The following is a 22,739-nucleotide window of genomic DNA, read 5'->3' as shown; positions in this document are numbered from 1 at the left end:
TCCATGCCTAAACGAAACAGAATTTCTTTCTTGTCAGGATGCTACTTGATCACGCAGCCTATGCAATTATGCACATATGCACATGATATCGTACAAGATCATAAGGTGCTAAATGAATGTCAACTATTTTATTTAATTTTGCCCTCATTGTTCTATAACTGAGTAGAAAATTGACAATGTTGATATTAGTACTAAGAATCACAAGTCCCAGAAATAATGATACTATTAAGAATCAAGAAAGAGTACATTGCACCAATAAAATCGGCAAGTTTAGAGTCAATTTGATGCTTACTTTTGTAATCTGGCCAACCTGGATTCATTTATGAAGAAAAAGGACAAAGTGGAAAGGCATAGACGAATCACAAGAGTCATATCATCCAAGAGCACACATATATGTGAATTTCACAGTCATTTCATAACTAGAAACCTGTCTGTATTTGGTTCCCTCTGACATTTGACATGCCTTTTTTGTTTATTTTTTCGAGGTAGGGTCTGACTCTATCCCAGACTGACCTGGAATTCACTATGGAGTCTCAGGGTGGCTTCGAACTCACGGCAATCCTCCTACCTCTGCCTCCCGAGTGCTGGGACTAAAGGCATGTGCCACCACGCCCAGCTTGACATGCATTTTTAGTAGCTCATCTGTAGAAAAGTTAGGCCTTAAATTGAGACACTTGATCTCCCTGGTCCTCACTTTCTTGACCTATAAAATAACAGAGTCGTGATCTGCTGCTTGTGAGACTCCCACAAGGAGGTGTATGTGAAACAGTTCCTAGCAGAGGCTCAGGTTGTACACGTTCGATATATTCGATTTTCTACCCCACGGCACATTGTGGACCGTGGAGACAAGGGACGGACAGCACCGTTTCATGATCTAACCATTGGCTTAAGCACGATTCCACAGTCTAGCCTGCGATTGTTCCGAACTGATTTCAACTTTCTGCAGTAGACCTGCTCGGCATCAAGACCGTCTGTCTGAGGCTGGGGAGAGATGGCTCAGTGGATACAAAGCACTTTCCAGGCAAGTGTGAGTCCCTGAATTCAAACTCCTCGTTCCCATGTAAAGCCAGAAGCTGTTGCACTACCATCTGAAATCCCAGTGCACCTCGGGCAAGAAAGGAGAATCTTCTGGAAGCTTGTCTGTTGAACACGTCAGTGAATGATGTGAATAAGAGACCCTGCCTCAAATAAGGTGTGAGGTGAGGACTGACATCCCAAGTTGTCCTCTGAACTCCTCATATGTGTCATGGCGTGTGTGCACCTGCTCTCCCTCTCTCCCTCTCTCTCTCTCTCTCTCTCTCTCTCTCTCTCTCTCTCTCTCTGTCTCTCTCACACACACACACCACATGTATACACACTCATTGCTGACAAGAGTTGGTCCACAGTGAGGAGTGTCACAGAGCAGTTGTGAGGAGGAAGAGAAGCATGTGGACCCTGCTGGGAAAGAGGAAATATGGGGGAGCTTATGCCTATTGAACTGGCTCTGTGCATGACTACATATGTTTCATCCTCATGTCTATCCTGTAGGCTGAGGATTATTGCCCCCATTTCACAGATGAGGAAACTGAGTTGCAAAGATCCCAAGGACACATGGAAGGATAATGGCAAAGCAAAGCCAGAGCTTCAATCCCTAATCAATCTCATGTGCTCAATGGCACTCGCCCTCTTCCGCCTCAGAGTCTATGGCTTTCCTACCTGCTCACAGCATAGCGCTTTCCTGGTACAAGTTCTTAGCCCTCCATCAGATGAAAGGAGAGACATTCTAATTCTGCTTTGGTAAAATTATTCTTGCTGGCAAACCAAACATTTGGAAATCCTAAGGACATGAAGTGTCACCAAGGATACATGGCCTTGAATTCCAGCTCCAAATTTCTATTTTTAAAAGTTTTTACCTTGGGATGGAGGGATGGCTTAGCGGTTAAGGCATTTGCCTGCAAAGACAAAGGACACAGGTTTGATTCCAAAGGGCCCACGTTAGCCAGATGCACAAGGGGCACACATGTCTGGAGTTTGTTTGCAGTGGCTGGAGGCCCTGGTGCACCCATTCACTCTCTCTCTCTGTCAAATGAATAAGCAAATAAAACATTTCTAAAAAGTTTTTACCTGAAGAAAATGTACCACTTAAGATCTTCATTCATCCTCTCACTCAAGATGCATTCCTATGGTGTGCATAGCACATCCAAACCAAGCCTTAAGCTTTGCACTGGGCACAGGATGCCATGGTGACAGAGGGAGGAAGTTGCTATATTGGACTTGGCACACTGACAAGTTATAAACAATATTGTTGATGAAAGTTAAGTAGGAAACGAGAGTGAAAGCTTGGGTCAGGTGGTACAGGGAGGTAACAATAAAGCTAGTCCCTAAGAAAGAGGGAGAGGAGGAAGAGGCAAAGGAAGAAGGAACAGCAAGAGGAGGTTGTGAAAAGATAGGGTGGAATGTCACACTTTACAGGCAAGAAGAATCACATGTGCCAGGTTCTGAGGCAGGAAGGCATGGACAGTGTGGTTGGAGCACAGGGAGAGATGGAGAGTGGCTCCGAGTTGAGTTTGGAGAAGTTATCCAAGGCCAGATGTGCATGCAGAATTATGGGAATCCACTGATCTTCAAAAGCATTGTCTCCTAATTGTATTTGAATGAAGAAGTAAATTGGTAGACATGAGAATGTTTCCATTTGGATGTTCACATACTGGTAGGGAAATTTTCAACCTTATCTCTTCTTTGTCACCCCTCTCTATAGCCACACCCTTTGCCATGTGACTTTCTCTCAATATTAAGATGTACCTGGAATCTGGGCTGGGCATGCGATTCACATTTGCCAAAGAACTATTAGTGAATAGGATGCAAGCAGAGACCTGAGAAGGTGCTTACATGCTTCTACTCGTCCTGGCTTCCTCCTAAATCCTATCCCATCTAGCCAGACAAAGAAAGACACAGCCCAGAAGGAGCGGCTAGCAGCCAGCCGCCTTACTGTGAGTGAGTCTGGCCAGATCAGCAGAGCCCACCAGCTGACCACAAACATGTGAAAGAGCTCAGTCCAGCCCAGAACAGCTGAACCTTGCATACTGGTGAGCTAAATAAATATTTACTAGTCTATGTCATTGAGGCTTTGTGGTTCTTACGTATCCTCATCGTGGCAGTGGATAACTGATCCACGTCTCAAACAAACTGCTTACTTACATGTGAACCTCTGAAACCTCAAAATCAAAGAGCTCAGATGGACTTTTGGATGATTTAGTTCTTTCTGGCATGAGTCTTAGTTCCTAGAATCCTAGACGCTTCTCTGCAATTTATTACCTGTTAGTATCTGTACCAACTGTTTCCTTTCTTTAAACCTTAGTTTCATTATGTATAGAACGGGTTCAAGGATCATATCCACCCAGTGGTGTTTGTTAGGAGTATCAAAACTGAAAACACTTTGGAAATGTTAAACTTCCACTGCAACATTTAGGGGGAAAAAAAATAGCCAACCTCTGCAGGCTGGAGAACGGAGGACATGAAAAGGACTGAAGCGCACACCGAAAGAGACATGAGAACCTGCCTGGGGCCTTGCGTGGAGAATGCATTCCAGGTAGTGAGTTGAATCTGTCCAGGCGAGGAAGCAGAGGAAAGACAGTCTTTTGCTCTGGTGATGGACTTAAAGGAAAGCTGGAAGCTAAGAAGCTGTTGGGCTAGTGTCACCAGAGGTCAGAGGTGGTTCCCTGGGGCCAGTATCATCCATGCAGCTAAAGAAAGCGTTGCCCACAGGGTTTGAGATCAAGGTGTCCTGACTTTCAGACCGGAGTCCCCAGCCTGGCTGTGGCTGACTCAGGATAAGGGTACTCGCACTGATCAGGTACAGTTGAGCATAATCACTCTTCCGGCTTCCTCATCTCTTGAAGGCCCGTCTCTCCTCTGCATCCTCCTCAGAGTACAAATGCTCTTGTCCCTCCTTCCTCCACAGCCACGCTTCCCCACACTCCCTCTGCTCATCTCCGAAGCCTCTCCCAACAACAGGCTGCTTATCAAATCCCAGAGATTTCACACCGCCCTCACTTCCACGTCCACCGTCTCCTTGTTTTGATTGCCATGACTTTGGTTTTGATCCTTAGGATTTCTTTTCTTCTTCTTCCTCTTCTTCTTCTCCTTCTTCTTCTCCTCCTCCTCCGTCTTCTTCTTCTTTGTTTTTTTTTGATTTAGATCATTGGACTAATTCCTCATCCCTGTCTATCAGCTCGGAACTCCTCTGTTGAGTAGCAGCTCTCAGCCTGGCTGTGTTCTGCTCACGGTACTTTGAACCCTCCAGATTGACTCAAAGACCATGCTTTGGGCTCATTCAGCTTTCTGATTTTACTTCCTTTTCATCCATGAATCCTGTGCTCCCATCCAAATGACCAACCCCCTTCTCCTACATAGTGGCTACCTTCATAACTTCGGGTCTTTGCTTCTGCTGTTCCTCCTTCCCGGCACCCCATCCCTGCAGTTTCTATTTGCCGGCATCACACCAATCTCCGGAGCCCAACAGAGATGCTTCCGCTTCTTTGAAACTTCATTTTACATTCTCAGGAAAAATGAATCTTTTCTTTCATCTTTCCTAAGAAATGGACACTCTGTACCTTTTTTTTTTTTTTTTGGTCTTTTTATTTTATTTTATTTGAGAGAGAAAGGGAAGAGAATGGGCACAGCAAGGCCTCCAGCCCCTGCGAACGAACTCCAGACACATGTGCCACCTAGTGCACCTGGCTTACTGGGGAATTGAACCTGGGTCCTTTGGCTTTGCAGAAAGTGCCTTAACCGCTAAGCCATCTATCTCTGCAGCCCTCATGTCATTTTTATACATGTTATGTCTCCTCCTTGACGTGAAGGATTTTAGAGAGTAGGATTCATCTTCATATGACCATGGTGCTCAGCACAGACCGTTGCACCTAGCATTCAGTTAACCTTTCTTTGTTTTGCACGTGTGTTGATATGCATGCATGTTCACATGCATGTGGGTACATATGTGTCAACATCACAGGCATGTGTGTGTTTATGGAGGCCAGAGGTTGGCTATCTACCTTATTTTACTGATACAAGGTCTCTCACTTGAACTCAGAGCTCACCAATTAGGCTAGTATAGCTAGCTTTGGGGACTCCCGCATTTCCACCTCCTAAGCAGTGGGATTATAAGGGGGGGCACCATGACTACCTGGCATTTATGTGAGTTCTGGGAATCCAAACTCAAGTACTCATGCTTGCATGGCTATCTGAACTAACTCCCTAGACTGCAAGTAACCTTTCTTGAACAGGTAAATGACTATTTTCTTCCAAGTATCATTGGCATAACAATGGTAACCAAAACCCATATTGTGTCATCACCAGCAGATTCTAGTAAAGTCATGTGTATCACACTGGCCAACATGGGGATTGCTAGTTCGGGATTGTAAGGGACCAGGTAAATCATGTGAAATATAAAAAGACCCATTATAGAGCTGGAGAGATGGCTGAGCAGTTAAGGCACTTGCCTGCAAAGCCAAAGGACCCAGGTTAGATTCCCCAGGACCCACATAAGCCAGATGCACAAGGTGGCACATGCACCTAGATTTTTTTTTTTTTTTTTGCCGTGGCTGGAAGCCCTGGTGCACCCATTTTCTCTCTCTTTATCTGCCCCTTTCTCTCTCTATCTCTCAAATAAATAAATAAAATTTTAAAATTAAAAGAAATACTCATTATAAATGGTCAGCTGGACTAGGTAAGTGCTGTAGCAAGTGTGCCTGCTACATAAAATAGGACAGCTGTTGTTTCAGTACCCAACAATTATTGCCTCTCTGTCATGTGGTAGCTAGAGATACCAGAAATCTGAATGTTGATATGGAATCTTTCAGTTTTTAAAAGTTGACAGTTCACTCTTTAACAATTGTGCAGATAATTTTCCGGCTGGAGGCTGGAGGCTGCCACGTTCTACCTAACTGGCAATGCTCCTGAATGCATTTACTGGATACAATGTGCTCAAAGATGGTCAACTAAGAAAACTAGAGTGCTTCTAATGCCGACTCCTATAAAACTCCTATACTGCTTCTAATGCTGGCTCCAGGGTTGATTTGGAATGCACTTTGTGGCTTTGCTATGGCTAAGCTTCTCATTTCCAACATCAGTCATCAGCAGGGGATAGAGAAGAAGTTTCTGGAAGCTGGAACCGGAAAGCAGGCCCAGCTCCCTGTTATGTTCTTCGTGGCATATTAACTGTCCTAACGAAACACTAGTTCTTTCTTTCTTTTTTTGATTGTTTTTATTTATTTATTTATTTATTTATTTATTTATTTGAGAGTGACAGACAGAGAAAGAGGCGGGGTGGGGGGTAGAGAATGGGCGCACTAGGGCCTCCAACCACTGCAAACAAACTCCAGACATGTGCGTCCCACTGTGCATCAGGCTAATCCGGGTCCTGGGGAATCGAGCCTTGAACTGGGGTCCTTGGGGTTCACAGGCGAGCGCTTAACCGCTAAGCCATCTCTCCAGCCCCACGAAACACAATTGTCTCAGTGCCTCTTACCAAACCAAGTCTCTATCTCTGAAACTCTCTCTGCTGGTCTTTATTGTGGAGACAGCTGCCTTGCTTTCTTCCAAATGCATCTATTTCTAGAGCTTCTCGCATTTTGCCTCAGCCTCCTGCCCAGACCACACTCTGCTGGCAGGGGCCAGACAGCTCCTGACCCGGCTTCCCACGCCCCTCCCCCATACACCCTGTGATCTCAGTGGTCAGCAAGGCTTTGACTCGGGGGGATGAGGCAAGACAAGAAACCCCTAGCCACCAGCTCTGAAACCCTGTGTCAGTCTTTAGCACCATTCTTCCGGGACTCAACAACGACTGTTAACGGTGACTGTGTACCGAGCACCCGCACCAGGCACTGTCATTAGCCCGTGGGATTCCTGTGAGCATTATTCTCGTGACATTTCTATGAAGCACATCGTTTCAATAACGTCTATCACAAGACAAGCCCAGCTTCTTGTGGCGCAACCCAGCAAGAGCTTAATTCTTGTTCAAGTGTCGGTGTCCTTGTCAGACATAGGAGCTGGCCGCTCCGAAGGAAGCCATGCCCATCTGCAGCCAGTCTCTCCCCGAAAATCCTCTGCCACTGCTGCTGCAAAAAGCAGGCCCAGCTCTCTGCCATGATCCTCCGTGGCATACTAACTGTCCTATTAAAATACCAGCACTGGGGAGGCAGAGGTAGGATTGCAGTGAGTTTGAGGCCACCCTGAGACTACAGAGTGAATTCCAGGTCAGCCTGACCTAGAGTGAGACCCTAACTCAGAAAACCAAACCAAAACAAAACAAAACAATTCTAAAAGGACAGTTGTCTCAGTGCCTCTCATCAAACCAAGTATCTTTCACTCTACCTCCTGGAGAGAAGTTTCCCATTTGCCACACTCAATGACTCCACTCAGCTCCAAGAAGCCAGACTGGTCATTGCCATAATTCCCTAATGGAAGTTAGGGTTGCTTCTTCGGGGGGGGGGGATTGGAGCAGTTTAGGGGGACTGGACCTCCTAAAAGTAAAAGCAGGAATGTCCTTGAGACTGTCCTTGTACTCTCTGCTTTGCTAGAGGTCAGAGAAGGATCTGGCCTCTCCTTATCTCTTGCCTTAAGAAGTTCCCTAGAACAGTCACTTCTAGAAAGGAGTCCCCCTTTCCTAGAATTAAGATTCCTGCAAGGATTAAAACTGATCCTGTACCTTCCAGTGAGTTGTTGGCCAGGGAGGTCCCTGTTGCCTCCAAAACATTACAGGCTATTGCCAAGGCCCTTGGTTTCCCTTGAGAAACAGATGGTAAGACCCTTCTGCTGAAGACTTCACATGCTTGAGCAGCAAAGTCACTGAGAAATCATGCTGGTGCTGAGTAGAAAACCTCCCTGTAGCCCAGCTAACTGAAAGCTGGAAAAAGCTTATGCAGCCTTATGGAAGACAGAATTCATCAGTGGTGAACAGTGGACACTGGAAGCCTCAAGTTTGGCCAGACTGTCCAAATGACTGAATGAGTGCAATAGTGGCATGTCTGCCTTGGATGAAACCAACTGCTCTCTAGTTGGACTGAACACCCACTCTATGGGAGAGAATACATGCCTGTTACTGAAAACCTAATCAAAAGCCTATGCAGGGGAGGTCATGAGCCTTAGGGGTATAAAGCCTGCTCTTGTCTGGATAAATGCATATATTTTTCTCACCAAATTGCCCTGAAAAAACTACACTTACTGTTCATATTCATATATTAATGCTACTCTCACTTCTGGTTAGAGAAGCTTCTCTTTTCAGATGGCAATGACCCAAAAGGCAACATAATGCTGAGAAGAAGGGACAGAGAAGTGTCCAACACTGAAACATCTCACACCCTCCAAGGCTCAGGGTCTATTGAGGAAGAGGTGGCTGAAAGAATGTAAGAGCCAAAGGAAGGGTGCCACTCCTTATAATGCAACTGTCCAGACAGAAATTGACCTTGATATCCATGACCTCATAGTACCTAGAAATACCTACACAAGACCCTCATCATAGGAGAAAAAGATGAAGACATCAAATTAAACGAGAGACTAATGGAGAGAGGGAAGGGATATGATGGAGAGCAGAGTTGTGACTGGGAAAGTGGAGGAGGGAAGGGAATATCATGGTTTATCATCTGTAAGTATAAAAGTTGTAAATATATATAAGAAAAAGCTGATCCTGGCACTGTAGTTGGTTAAACTCAGTTCCCCAAATTTGGTGTCATGGCTGGTTAGCTCAGCCCCCATTCAAGACCTATAAGTGACCCCAGTTTGGATCTCTAGGTGGATTTCCCCCCTCCTGCCTTCTTATGGGTGGTTCTTCATAGTCTCTCCTCTTTCCTTCTCTTAAACTAATAAAATTTCTCTAAACTTAAACAGAAGTATCTATCACTCATGTGATTTGGGTTAGGAGGGGGAATCTACTCCAGGCAATCATGTAGCTAGCTACTCAGATCTAGCACCTGTGGCTAGACCCTCTTGGGGGACCTCAGGATTCCTCTCTTTAGCTGGCAAATGAGGAAGTAAACAATGATCACACACCAGTAGATTTTCATCCAATAGGACCAGAAGAGACTCTTCTGCTCACATCCAGTGGACAAGGACTCAATTATGTAGCCACACCTAACAGTATGTGCAGGCAGCCTGTGTGCCTGGAAGGAAGGAGACACCTAGACATTGGTGAGCTCTGACTGCCTCGGCCACGGAGGGCATTCCTGTTTCTCAGGTGAAGGGAAAGGGCTCAAATAGTCACGTTACGTACCTAAGGTCACATGCAACTCAATGGCAAATCTAGATTTCAGCTCTACCATGATCTGCCACTGAGGTCCATCTTTCTCTCCATTGTTCCACTGGGTGTTTTATTTTTAAATATTGAAAATATATTTTATTTATTTATTTATTTGCAAGGAGAGAGAGAGAGAATGAGTACCTCCAGACTGCAGACAAACTCCAGATGTATGCGCCATTTTGTGCATCTGGCTTTACATGAGTACTGGAGAATCGAAGCCATGTCATTAGATTTTGCAGGCCAATGTCTTAACAAGTGAGCCAGCTCTCCAGCCTTCTTCTTCTTTTTTTTCTACACAGGGACTCACTAAGTGCCTCAGGCTAGTCTTGAATTTGGTCCTCCTGACCCATCTCCTGAGTACTGGTATTATAGATGCGCACAGTGCTTGACTCTGTTCCTTTTGCATTTCCCATAACAAACATGGCTTTGTCCTCTGAATTGCGGCATTCTCTCCTGAAGTCCACTGCCTGAAAACTCAGGAAGTAAACCAAACACACAAGTCGAGGAAGCTTCTAAAACTTACAAGACTGGCAAGGCTGCCCATCCAGGCCTCCCCAGGCCACCCTCAGACCAATGCTATGACACTGCAAGTTCTAAGTTAATTTATGCTGTGCTCATACATTGCTTCGCCCAGTTCCAGTAGCTCAATATGCTGTTGAGTCTCATACTTCCAGAATTTCCAGAGTCCCACCTTGGACCTGGGCACATTACAAATGCCTATGCATATACTTTGATTGATAAGTTGATTCAGGTGGTTTACAAGATACACATACGTGTGACAACAAGGAGGTGGAAAAATTGAGAATATAATTATATTGGTTGGAAAACCTTAGTGTTACTCTTACCTAAAATTACTTGCCCTTCCCTACCCCAGCCCCACACTGGACTTGGGCTAGGTGCTCCTAGAACATGCTCTTTTAGACTCTGACCTCTTATGTACCGACTTCCTGACACTCATCACAATTACATTTTTTTAAAATTTTATTTATTTATTTATTTGAGAGTGACAGACACAGAGAGAAAGACAGACAGAGGGAGAGAGAGAGAATGGGCGCGCCAGGGCTTCCAGCCACTGCAAACGAACTCCAGACATGTGCACCCCCTTGTGCATCTGGCTAACGTGGGACCTGGGGAACCGAGCCTCGAACCGGGGTCCTTAGGCTTCACAGGCAAGTGCTTAACCACTAAGCCAACTCTCCAGCCCCACAATTACATTTTTAAAACTGGCCTGTATAACTAATGACTAATTTCATGTCTGGCTACTTCCCCCAGATTGTAAACTCCATGAAAAGAAACATGTTTTTCTTGGTCACTGTTGTATCAGTCAGTTAAAGTTGCATGACAAACAATCCCAAAACTCGGTAATGTGCTTGTAACAATTACGTATTCTTGCACATCTGCAGGTTGGCTGAGGTTGACTGATCTAGGCTATTCTCCATTGAGTCTAACTCCAAGCTGACAGTTTTTCTTGTTCTTCAGCGATCTACTGGTCCTCATGGTGACTGTATGAGTGCAACGGACAGGAAAAGTCAAGCCTCTTACACTCTAGTCTTGAAACTCACACACAGTCACTTCTGCCTGTACTCTGTTGGCTAAAGTGTGCAATAGAGCCCCAAATCCACAGGGTGGGAAGAGTCCCTCTCACAGGAGCAACTGTAACACAGGGTGAAGTCACATGACACAGGGTAAATACTCAAGAGTGAAAATTTTCAAGCAATAACACAATATGTCGTGTGGCTGTATCTCATTAGCCAGTGACTGAATTGCGTATCAGAGCTATAAGTTAATGTCATTTGGATAAATGTATAGAATATTCTAAGTAAATGAACCTCCCTTGGTTAAAAAAAAAAAAAAAGATCAGATCACTGGTGGGTGAAGCTGAATTAATGGGGCAAGATAATATATGAAGAGATTGGTTCGTGTTAGTTCTTCCTCAACCCCAGTCTTCCCTCCTTGCATCCGGGCATCTGGAGCTTGTGTGGATCCTCCACAGGGCAGGAGGGCAGAAGCAACCGGTAGCTCGGGACTGCTCCCAGCTTTTGCTTAATGCTCCCGAAAGAAGGTCTCCTGAAAGAGAAGGGTCGAGACTTTCGACAGAGGCAGACGTGCCTGTTCAGAAAGAGGAAAGTTGACCCTGGGTTCTTTGTGTAGCACACACAATTACACACACAGGCACACATACATACACATGAACACAGGAACACAAACACATGTGTAAGCACACACATGCACACACGAACATACAAATGAATACACACATGTGAACACACATAAACACACACATACATCTCACAATGTCCTTTATATGACAAGACAGAAGAGCTACAAGAGAGAATGATTGTTGGGTGTGTGAAGCACAAAGCCCCTGGGTCTCTCCAGAAATATTCTCAAACACTATGGGAGGCCCCAGAGCAGAGACCCGTGGACATCAAGGGTCCCTCTCACTCAGATAGGGAAGACACTGACCATCTAAGCTTCCCATATCTTAAGACCTTGGGATATGAGGCAGTCCCCCAATAAGGTTTGACATTAAATTTCCCACATTCCAGTGGGACATAGTGTCATAATTGAGCTGATTTAAAGGAAATAATGGAAATGTTGAATCAGTGAACAGGCATTCATAGCCACTGAATGGTAAAAAGTGTAGCTGGGAATTTTCAAGTCAAGGCGTTTTGAGAGAATAATATAAAAATAGGTATTTAAATGTTTTGATAGCCTTTGTTACCATTGCAGTTGAGATCTTATTAATGAGGAGTCCTGCACATTGCACCAGGGGAGGAGATCCCATGGCAAGACAGAGACCCTTTCCCCTCGTCTTCCAGGGTTGGAGAGCTCCTTGTAAACCCCACACGACCCAGATTGTGAAGTTAAATTAGCAATAATGTCTAAATTATGCAGCTTCCCAGCTGTGCTGTGAGGTTTGCACACTTTCTAGGAAATGACTAATTATAATTAACGCTTAAATACAAAAGAGGTGCTGTCATTAAGAGGAAGAGGAGAAAAATAACAGTGTGGGCTATTTTCACCCACTTACACCGGGGCTGAAGGACAGGAGGGGAATGAGTGCTGGTTTCCACACCCCGCATAAGAAGATGGATTTAAATGTCCATAGGTCGCCGGAGGATGCCAGACAAGGAACAGTTTCCAACACTGAGCATCTAATGTCAGGGAGCTGCCTCAACAGGAAGGCAGCGAGAGCTAGTGGCAAGGAGAGCGTCATTGCGAGACTGGGTTGTCCAGTTCTCGGTGCCTATCACTGACCCCTCACCATGGAGGACAGGACCCGGATCTTACTCACCGCTCACTGTTGCATGCCCAGTATCTGGCACAGAGTCTGGGCATTGTCGGCACTGGGTAAATATTATATGGAGGAAGGAAGAGAGATGCCTTGACTGGTATCTACAGAAAATGATTCTAAATGCATTCACGTTGCCTCATCGTTGAAAACAAGGAGTGTGTCTGACATTTCTTCTGGCATTTACTGAGGTGCCCAGCAGTTCTGAGTGTGTAATTACGCCTGTGTTCCCATGAATAATCATTGAGCCCCTCCTATGAAAAAGGGGCTAGGGCACAGCTCTGAACGACGCAACCCCACATCCTGCCTCGTGGGACTGACGGGGGAAAAGATAGTCAGATTGCTAATGAAGCCTCAGACCAATAAATACTCGAGCACACTTGGGAACGGCATAGTAAGTAGCATATTAGTCTCTTCCTTTCTTCTGCTACTAGAACCCTGGTTTTATTTGGAATGCCACATTACCACTTCCTAGTGATTTACCACAATTTGCTTGAGTCAGATTAAACTGCCCTAATATTTCTGCTTCCCATGGTGGTCATCAGTCTGAGCAGTAATGTGACCCAGTCTGGCCAATAGGTTACGACAAGGAATCTGCCAAGGAAGCTTCAGGAATTACCTTCCTTCTTGTTCAACTAGAAAGCTACTTCAGGGAAAAGTCCCTTTCCCTGCCTTTCCTGCTTGGGATGTGGTCATGTGACAATGTGATAGTAGCCTCTGTGACAGCTATCTTGGGACAGTAAGGGACACATTGTTGGCATACTGGCAATGGACTGCAAATATCTGGACTCCCGAGAGTGACTGTGGGAGTCTAAAGAAACCTGGTGAACATGCAGCTCCATTCTGAGCCCAGAGCAAGCTGAGGAGACAGAGCACGGAGACAGAGAGGAGGGGACCACTTCATGACACGACACGTGTGCATGCTTGCTGTGTGCCTGTGACTTACAAGGGGACCCGCTGATCCCCAGCCTCGCTCTAGGAGGATTTAGTCTAGTTGATTACAGATCACTCCTGGAGTAACAGACCAAGGGCTACATGTGACAGGCTCAATTCTAAGTCGAGTTTCATTAAATTTACCAACAAGACAAACTGTCTTTTTCTCCTCAGGCTGGGATGAGTAAAGAGAAAGTAACCGACCAGGACTTGCAGTGAAATTTCTTGCCCAGAGCCAGCTACAGTGTCCCGTAAGACGGCCGTCTTTCAACACCAACTCCAAGTCTGGGGACATGTCCCCAAACCACACTCAATTTCAATAACTCTCTAGAAAAAAAAAAAAAAAAAAAACTTACAGAAATCACTGAGAGCTTAATATCCTCAGATAAGGGTGCAGATTAAAAATTAGCCATAGGAAGAGACACACAGATCAGAGTTTGGGAAGGCTCCAACTGAAAACTTTTGTTTTTCTCTCTTTTACACACACACACACACACACACACACACATACCAGGATGTGTTACAGGTTTTGTGTACTAGTAAGAAAAGCTCACCCAACCTCAGTGTCCATGGTTTTCATTAGCACCCATTATACAGGCATTGCTGATTGAATGAGGACTGACAGATTGCCCATATAGTTCTCAGGGTCCAAGCAGACTAAACTGGTGCACCCCAAGGCCCCCCACTCAGGTTCACATGGCTGCCTTTTCAGTATACCCAGCTCCTACCACTGGCTAGAGAGAACAGGCCCTACTGGGTATGATATTGATTAAATTTCAAAAGGCAAAGGCCAGACTTCTCTTCCAGCAAGGCAGAGGTCTTCATTACACACTTCTACACTAGGACAAGCATGTTGAATTTTATCTTAAATATAAGGGAGGCCCTAAGAAAGTTATTTTATTTGAGAGAGACAGAGAGAAAGACAGAGAGAGAGAGAAAGAGAGAGAGAGAGAGAGAACTGGCACATGCCAGGGCCTCAGCCAGTGCAATTGAACTACAGATGCATATGCCACCTAGTGGGCGTGTGCAACCATGAGCTTGCCTCACCTTTGTGTGTCTGGCTTATGTAGGGATCTGGAGAGTTGAACATGGGTCCTTAGGCTTCTCAGGCAACCTTAACCACTAAGCCATCTCTCCAGCCCAGAAAGTTATTTTAAAAGAAAAGGATGATGGGCTGGAGAGATGGCTTAGCGGTTAAGCGCTTGCCTGTGAAGCCTAAGGACCTTGGTTCGAGGCTCGGTTCCCCAGGTCCCACGTTAGCCAGATGCACAAGGGGGCGCACACATCTGGAGTTCATTTGCAGAGGCTGGAAGCCCTGGCGCGCCCATTCTCTCTCTCTCCCTCTGTCTGTCTTTCTCTCTGTGTCTGTTGCTCTCAAATAAATAAATAAATAAATAAATAAATAAATAAATAAATAAATAAATAAAAGAAAAGGGTGAGGACAAGTCATGATGAGGCTCAGATACAGTCTGGGTGGGTTATCAATATGCTGTGTGACCAAGGCCAAGTCAATTGAGCGTTCAGGTCATCATTTTCTACCAAATAGGCACAGGCCCTAGATACCTATAATGCCATTTCTCTCAGCTACACCAATCAAAACTTCCTTCGGGGGTGAAGATTGACTGTCTTAACTTGAAATATTTGAAATTGCCGCAAGACAAAAGCACATCCTAAATGCCTTGGATCAATTGTCCCAAAATCCTGAGACTCTTCTTGGGGTTCGGGGTGGGTACTGAGTTTTGGTAAATGCTGGTTACTTACACATCCCCGCACAGGTACAAGCACCACAGCAGCTCTCTCTGCTCCCCTGCTGAAGGTGGACTGTTATTGGAGGGGTTTTGTGAAGAAAAAGCAAGTTCACAGTCACCAGGCTTTCCTGTTCTCTTGTTAAACAAGCTCCCTGGGCTTTTCACCAACGCTGACTCAGCTTTTGCCTTCCTTCAGTATTCTCCGTCCAGCTTTGGACTCTGAATTTGGCCTGGTGCATGTTTCTCTAAGTGTGAATTAATACCCACCAGATCAGCTCTGTTCCAGCAAAGAATTAGCGTTTACTTCTCTGAATCCTTTTTCCTGCGACAGGAAGCAGCTATTGGAATTGGGAAGGCTTTAGAGCGGAGACACAAACATGGGATGCTGGGCCCTGGAGATGGCATCTCACAGGGGCTTTAGTATTATGAAGGTTTCCTCTGTTAACAAATAACTCTTCCTATCTTTTGAGGAACCACTCTTCATTGGAAGCTGCAAGACACGTTCTACATACTAACCTCTGAGGTTACCGGGGTCACACAAGAGGGACCAGTAAAAGGAACCATTTTTTCTGTGTTGGGTCAGTGATGACCACATGATTTCAGTGAAATCAAACATGTTCAACTTCTTTTTTTTTTTTTTTTCCTGGTCACATTTGAGACCCCTTGTGGTAAAAGTCTAGAGGAAATTCCATGTCTCTCCTCATCCTAAGCTTTTTTAAAATTTAAAAAAAAATCCTTAAAGAGGTTGAATTGAGTTTCTATTACTCATTAGGGAAAATCTTGGCCATTACACATTTACTAAGCTGTAGATCTTATACTCATAATTAGCACCGATATAAAACAGCAAAGGATAATTTTATTTACATATGCATGTAATCATTCAACAAGTATCTACCTATCCAAGATAGTATAATAGTGATTAAGAATGTGGTTTAAAAAGCCAGGCATGGTGGCTCATGTCTTTAATCTCAGCACTTGGGAGACAGAGGCAGGAGGATCACTGTGAATTCAAGGTCACCCTGAGACTACAGAGTGAATTCCAGATCAGCCTGGGCTAGAGCAAAACCCAACCTAGCAAAAAACAAAACAAAATAACAACAACAACAAATAAAACAAGAATGTAGAACTCAAATCCTGATTTAACTACTCTATAACATGGGCCAAGTAAACTCTTTGAGCTCTAATTTCGCCAGATATTCAATTAAAGGTTAAAATATTTATATCAAGTGTAACAACCTATTTTAATAGACTCAGCATTGAGTTGAGTATCTTAGAGGTGCTTAGAAAGCAATAGTTCAGCTGTTGTATTTAACAAGGACTACAGGAAGATTAGCAGATCCCCTAGGGCAGACAGCTGCCTAAGGACTCAGTCTATCCCCACTCACTCTGGTTTAGTGAATTCACTTGAAGAACTGATGAATTTAGACCTATATCTCCATCCATATTTGTTTGTTCTCCATCACTGTATCAAATACCTGATGTGATACATAAAGAAAAAAGGTTTATTTTGGCTCACAGTTTCAGAGGCTTCAGTCTACAATTAGTTGGCCTCGTTTCCTTTTTAGATTTTTGGGGGGTTTTGTTTGTTTGGTTTGGCTTTTCAAGATAGGGTCTCACTCTAGTCCAGGCTGACCTGGAACTCTATAGCTCCAGGCTGACCTTCAACTCACAGTGATCCTCCTACTTCTGGCTCCCAAGTGCTGGGATTAAAGGCCTACACCACCATGCATGCCTCCTTTTAAAAAATACTTATTTAAAGCCTGGCGTGGTGGCCCATGCCTTTAATCCCAACACTCGGGAGGCAGAGGTAGGAGAATCACCATGAGTTCAAGGCCACCCTGAGACTACATAGTTAATTCCAGGTCAGCCTGGGCCAGAGTGAGACCCTACCTCGAAAAACCAAATAAAAAATAAAAATAAATAAAAAATAAAAATATTTATTTATAGTTGTGTCAGGGTTTGCTACATAGCCCAAGCTGGCTTAGAATCCTGTGACAGAGCAAAAACCATTTCTGTCATGGTGGGACACAAACAAGAGGTGGGGGAGGGAGCTAGGACCCCACAATCCCTTCAGCGATACCACCCCTCCCCGCCCCCGCAGTGACCTGGACAACTCATCTTCAAATTTCTACAATATCCCAATAGCATCTTCCTAGGAGAAGAAGGTTTTAGTTCATGAACCTTTGGGGAACACTTAAGATCCAAACTAGAGCCTATCCGTTACTTTGAATGGGTTGTAATAAATTTTAATTAGGCCAAGTAAAGGACAGAATTACCAGTGTTTCCAATTTCTTCTTCCAATATGGCAGTATTAATTAGTTTGCATGAGTTTAAGCAGTGGAAAGTCCAAGTTGTATCAACTTGAGCTCATAGGGATTTATTGTTCCTTGATAACAAAATGCTAAGGAAGGAAATTTAGACATGGTATGAGGATTCTGCAGTGTCACAAAGGATTCTGGATCTTTTCTGTCTTCTCTGTCATTCATGACTCTGTGATTTTTAAGTTTTTATTTATTTGAGAGAGAGAGAGAGAGAATTATATAGATATATATAGAGAGAGACAGAGGAAGAGAGAGAGAGAGAATGAGTGTTCCAGGGCCTTCAGCTGCTATAAACAAACTCCAGACACATGAACCACATAGTGCATCTAGCTTATGTGGGTCCTGGGGAATCAAACCTGGGTCCTTTGGCTTTGCAGGCAAGCACCTTAACCACTAAGCATCTCTTCAGCCCAACTCTGTGATTTTTATACTAGTGGTCACAAGATGGTTACCATATCTCTAAAGCATCATGTCTACATACTGGCCAGGAAAGATGATATCTTTTATCAGAAAAATAAATGATTTCCCAGTAAAAGCTAACATGTTCCGTGTCCAAATATAACTATAGGAGACCTATGGAAATGACTGTTTTTATCTGGGCCCATAACTACCTTGAAGAAACTCTGGGGTCTTCAGTAAGGCAGACAGACAAAAATGTTAATAGAAAATGGACAGTGTTTGCTCTGCCTCTGCCCCAAAGGACCTCACCATTTAATTCCTGTCAAATGTTAGTTGCAGACAAATATTAATTATTTATCCACTTACTCCTCCAACAAATTGTCAAGTAATGGGCTAAGTAACTGGAAGTTATGGACATAATAAGACATGGTTTCTACATTGAATAACTCCCAGGCTTATGAAGTCAAACTAATAAAAAAATTACTACAATATAAATATGATGAATGGGGTATTAGTGGTAAGTGCATACAGTATTAGTAACAGAGCCTAGTGAGTAACTCTGCCTAGACAACAGGAAACACAGTTGAGAAACAGAAGGAAAAGTCCACATGAGAAATGATGAGAGCCTGGTGTGGGGCAGTAGCCAGACTGGACACAGGACAGGCACAGGAAAGTGCACCATAGTACAGTGTACCCCATTCAAGTTGGATTCGGCTCTGGGGCCCCTTCTTATTTCTAACTATGGGACCTACATTGAGTCTACAGGAGAATCAAAGAACTATTCTGCCTCACCTGACAAAAGGTGAGAGTCCAAATGCTATGAAGTTGGTTTTTGTTTTGATGTGTGTGTAGTATGCATGGTGTATGCACATGTGTGTGCATATGAGCACACCCTGTGAACACACCTGAAGGACCAGAGGAGGATCTCAGGTATTCCTTGTCATTCTTCCTCCTCATTTCCTAGAGAGAGTCTCTCACTGTACTGAGAACTTGCCATTTTTCAGTAAGACTAGCTGACCAGTGAACTCCAGCAATTCTTCTCTCTCTGCTCACCAGGGTCATATCCTGCATGGCCATGTCCAGCTTTTTATAATTCCTATGACTCTTATGTTTGCATGAAATGCATGAAGGGTAAATTGTTTACCTTGCCAGCTATATGGATATTGATTGGTAGAATTGCAGAAAGTTTAATTTTACCAAATTAGACTTAATTCAAATCTCAAACCTTTAAATAGCAAGTTCATACATTTACATAAGAAATCATGTCGATTTAAATTTTGGCATCATTAATGTTAACTTGTATTTTACCTTGGCATGTTAGCAGATATTCTAAATATTTTATAAGATTAATGGTGTTTAGACTGTGTAAAATACTCATTTTCATTTTCTGCATTGCTTTTATTTTCACTTAATATATGACAAGTAACTTAAAAGCTTTCAACCTAACATTGCATACCTTTATTATCTATGTCATGGTTTCTCCCATTGAAGTACGTATCGTGCCGGACCAGGCTTAGCTTCTGAGATCAGATGAGGCTTGGCATGTTCAGGGTGGTATGGCTGTAGATGTTTTAACGGTTTCTATGTGTAGGGAGCTAATGCAGATGCCATTACAAGATGACGCTGGCTTCCCGCCAGTCTTGAGGTAAACACTTCCTCATTTAGACAGCAACCTCCCTTGAGGTTGTGCATGCGCTTGATGCACCTTGTCCTGAGCCTATCCCGTGGCTCCTGTGGGTGGGTGAGCCTATGGCAGCCAATCAGCAGGCGCCCCATAGTATTCTGCCCTATAAAAGCAGCTACACTCCTGCACCCCTCGCCCCTCGCCATCAGCTTTCCTGTTAACCAAGAGGCTCTCCAATAAAGTGTGATCAAGAAGGATCTTCGTTTGGTGGTCGTTCTTCTCCTGCAGGACAGGGGGCTCGCCCCAAAGTGGTGCCGAAATCCCGGGACACCGGGTGCTTTGTGGTCACTGGGCGAGGGGCCGAAGAGGATCCAGAACTTGACACACGGAGAGGAAGACGTCGGTAAGTCATCCCCAGTCATAATGTTTTTTCACTTAGATCCCTACCTGATCCTTGTTATTTTCATTCCTGTGTGGTTTATTGTCCTTGTCGTTTGCTGTGAGCGCAACATGGGCAACTCAGAGGACAGAATTGGTAAGGGTACATTGCCGTTTTGGCGGCTGATTCACTCTTGCTTAAGTAAAGAAAACCACATGGAACTTATTAGAAGGGGATGGGAAGTTCTCGCAAGGCATCAGGATAGCCTTTCTGAGTCAGATTCAAATGGGGAGTCAAAAACTAGGCCTAGAAAAAGAAAAAAAAATAAAAAAGAAGGGATTAAACAAAGATAAAAGTTTAAAAGATGCGCTCAGAGAAACAGGTGAAATCTATAATTGCCCCCCCCCCCCCAGGGGGAAAAAGGAGCCTTTGACAGGCTCTACCCTCCCATTGAGGAGCTTACATATTTAAATGTACTTGACACAGATGAGGAGGCTAGCTCCGATTCTACAGAGGAGGAAGAAAAAAAAATTATTTAAAGGGGAAGAGGAAAGACAAAAGGAGGCCACCGCCTGTTATAAAAGGGAACAATATAGGTCCCTGCCTAGGCGCCCTCTGCTAACAAAGGGGCCTCAAGGCCAAGGGTGTGGTCCTTTACAGTCGATAGAGCCTTCTGCACCCCCACCCTATAACTCCCCTGGGGACACATGCCGCTTCATTAAAACAAAAACCTGGTCGCGGCTGGCCTCCGCTAGGAGGGGCCTCTATTATGGCTTCAGGAAAAAAAAAAACCTCTTTGGGAGCCCACACTCTTCAGTACTTTCCACAACTGGTAGCTCGACAGGCTTTTTGGGGGCTTAAGTATTGTTTATTACACTTTGCAAAGCTGCCTGACAAACTCATCATCCCCTATACTAAGGAACAGGTAGAAGTTTTGTCTGGCACTGTGGATGATTGGAGCATTCTCATGTGTGCTTTCCCAAATGTCATAGATAATCATTATCCAAAGAGCCCTATTTTGTCTTTTGTTGAAAATAATTTGGTGTATTTTCCTAAAATCACTGCTCAAGAGCCTATTACATCAGCCCCTGCCATCTTTACTGATGGTTCAAAGTCTGGTCGTGGGGCCTACTTGGTACAGGGCTCGGAGCCTATAGTAAGAATGTTTAGACCCGATTCCCCTCAAATTGTTGAATGCCTAATTGTTTTGGAGGTCTTTCAGACATTCTCTACTTCTTTTAACTTGTTCACGGATTCCCTATATGCAGCTAATGCGGTTGTTGGCCTAGAGATTGCCGCTTTGGTTCGCTCTGCTAGTATAGTGTCTAATATTCTTTTACAACTTCAGTCTTTAATTTTGCAGCGAACTTGCCCTTTCTATGTAACTCATATTCGGGCACATTCACTACTGCCTGGCCCCTTATCACAGGCTAATGACCTCGTGGACCGGGCCACTAGGCTCGCCATGATTTCTCTGGAAGATACAAAAGCTTCAGCTACTGAATTCCATAGACTATATCATGTTCCTGCAAACACCTTGAGAAAGAAATTTTCTATTTCCAGAAATGAAGCACGAGACATTGTAAAATCTTGTCAGTCTTGTGTCACCTTTCTACCCTCCCCACATGTGGGCGTTAACCCTCAGGGCCTACGTCCTGGAGACCTTTGGCAAATGGATGTGACATATCTTCCAGAGTTTGGAAGATTAAAATACCTACATGTCTCAGTGGACACTTGTTCAGGCATTATTTTCGCCTCTCCATTGGCAGGTGAAAAGGTCTCTCATGTCAAGACTCATTGTTTGGAGGCCTGGGCTGCTTGGGAAAAGCTACACTGCCTAAAAACTGATAATGGCCCAGCGTACTCATCTGGTGACTTTCGAGCCTTCTGCGCACAAATGCAGGTTGCTAATACCACTGGCCTTCCTTACAACCCACAAGGTCAAGGTATAGTAGAAAGAGCAAATAAAAGTTTGAAAGCTCTCTTATTTAAACAAAAAAGGGGGATAGCAGAAAATGCGACCCCCAAGGAGAGAGTTTCCTTAGCCCTTTTTACCCTTAATTTTTTAATTTTAGACAACAATGATAAATCTGCAGCTGACAGGCACAGTCAACATAGGGTCCAGTCATCTAGTGAGATGGTGATGTGGAAGGATGTCTTAGATAATAAATGGAAAGGACCGGATCTTGTTATAATAAGATCCAGGGGAGCTGTTTGTGTTTTTCCACAGGAACAGGATTCTCCTCATTGGGTTCCAGCCTGGCTGGTGAGGACAGTCAAGCGATCTCTGGAGGAGGGTCCAGAAGACAGTAAGGTCCATCAGGGCGGAGATGATAAAGGTCTTGTGGATAATCTTCCTCCTGTGCCTGGAATCCATGAATCAAGTGGAAGAGGAAGGGACACAAGATGAAGGGGCGTCTTGGAAGCGCCTCAATACATCTGGGGGTGTTAATGACATTGGACATGGCTGTGGGAGGAATACTTCCTTTGCCCCTGCGCCGGTGTGTGTTCATCCACCGTTTCTGTTCGTTCTTAGTAACTTCTCTTTTAGTAATTGCACCAATGCTTCCTGCTATCTGTCATTTTAAGGAATGGGTAGGAGTGGGAATGTTCCTAGTGTGCTGCCTGGGAGGATGCGTACTTTGCCTCTGGTTGATTTGCTGCCTGCGAACCCAGACCAAGAGAGACAAGATGGTCATTTCTCAAGCGCTCGCTGCCTTGGAAAGTGGTTCCTCCCCCCAAATTTGGCTGTCAGCTTTAAAAGGC

The sequence above is a fragment of the Jaculus jaculus genome, chromosome 6 (genome assembly GCF_020740685.1).
Source record: "Jaculus jaculus isolate mJacJac1 chromosome 6, mJacJac1.mat.Y.cur, whole genome shotgun sequence".
Taxonomy (NCBI): Eukaryota; Metazoa; Chordata; class Mammalia; order Rodentia; family Dipodidae; genus Jaculus; species Jaculus jaculus.
The sequence above is the reverse complement of the archived record's forward strand: the minus strand, read 5'-3'. Positions refer to the sequence as shown.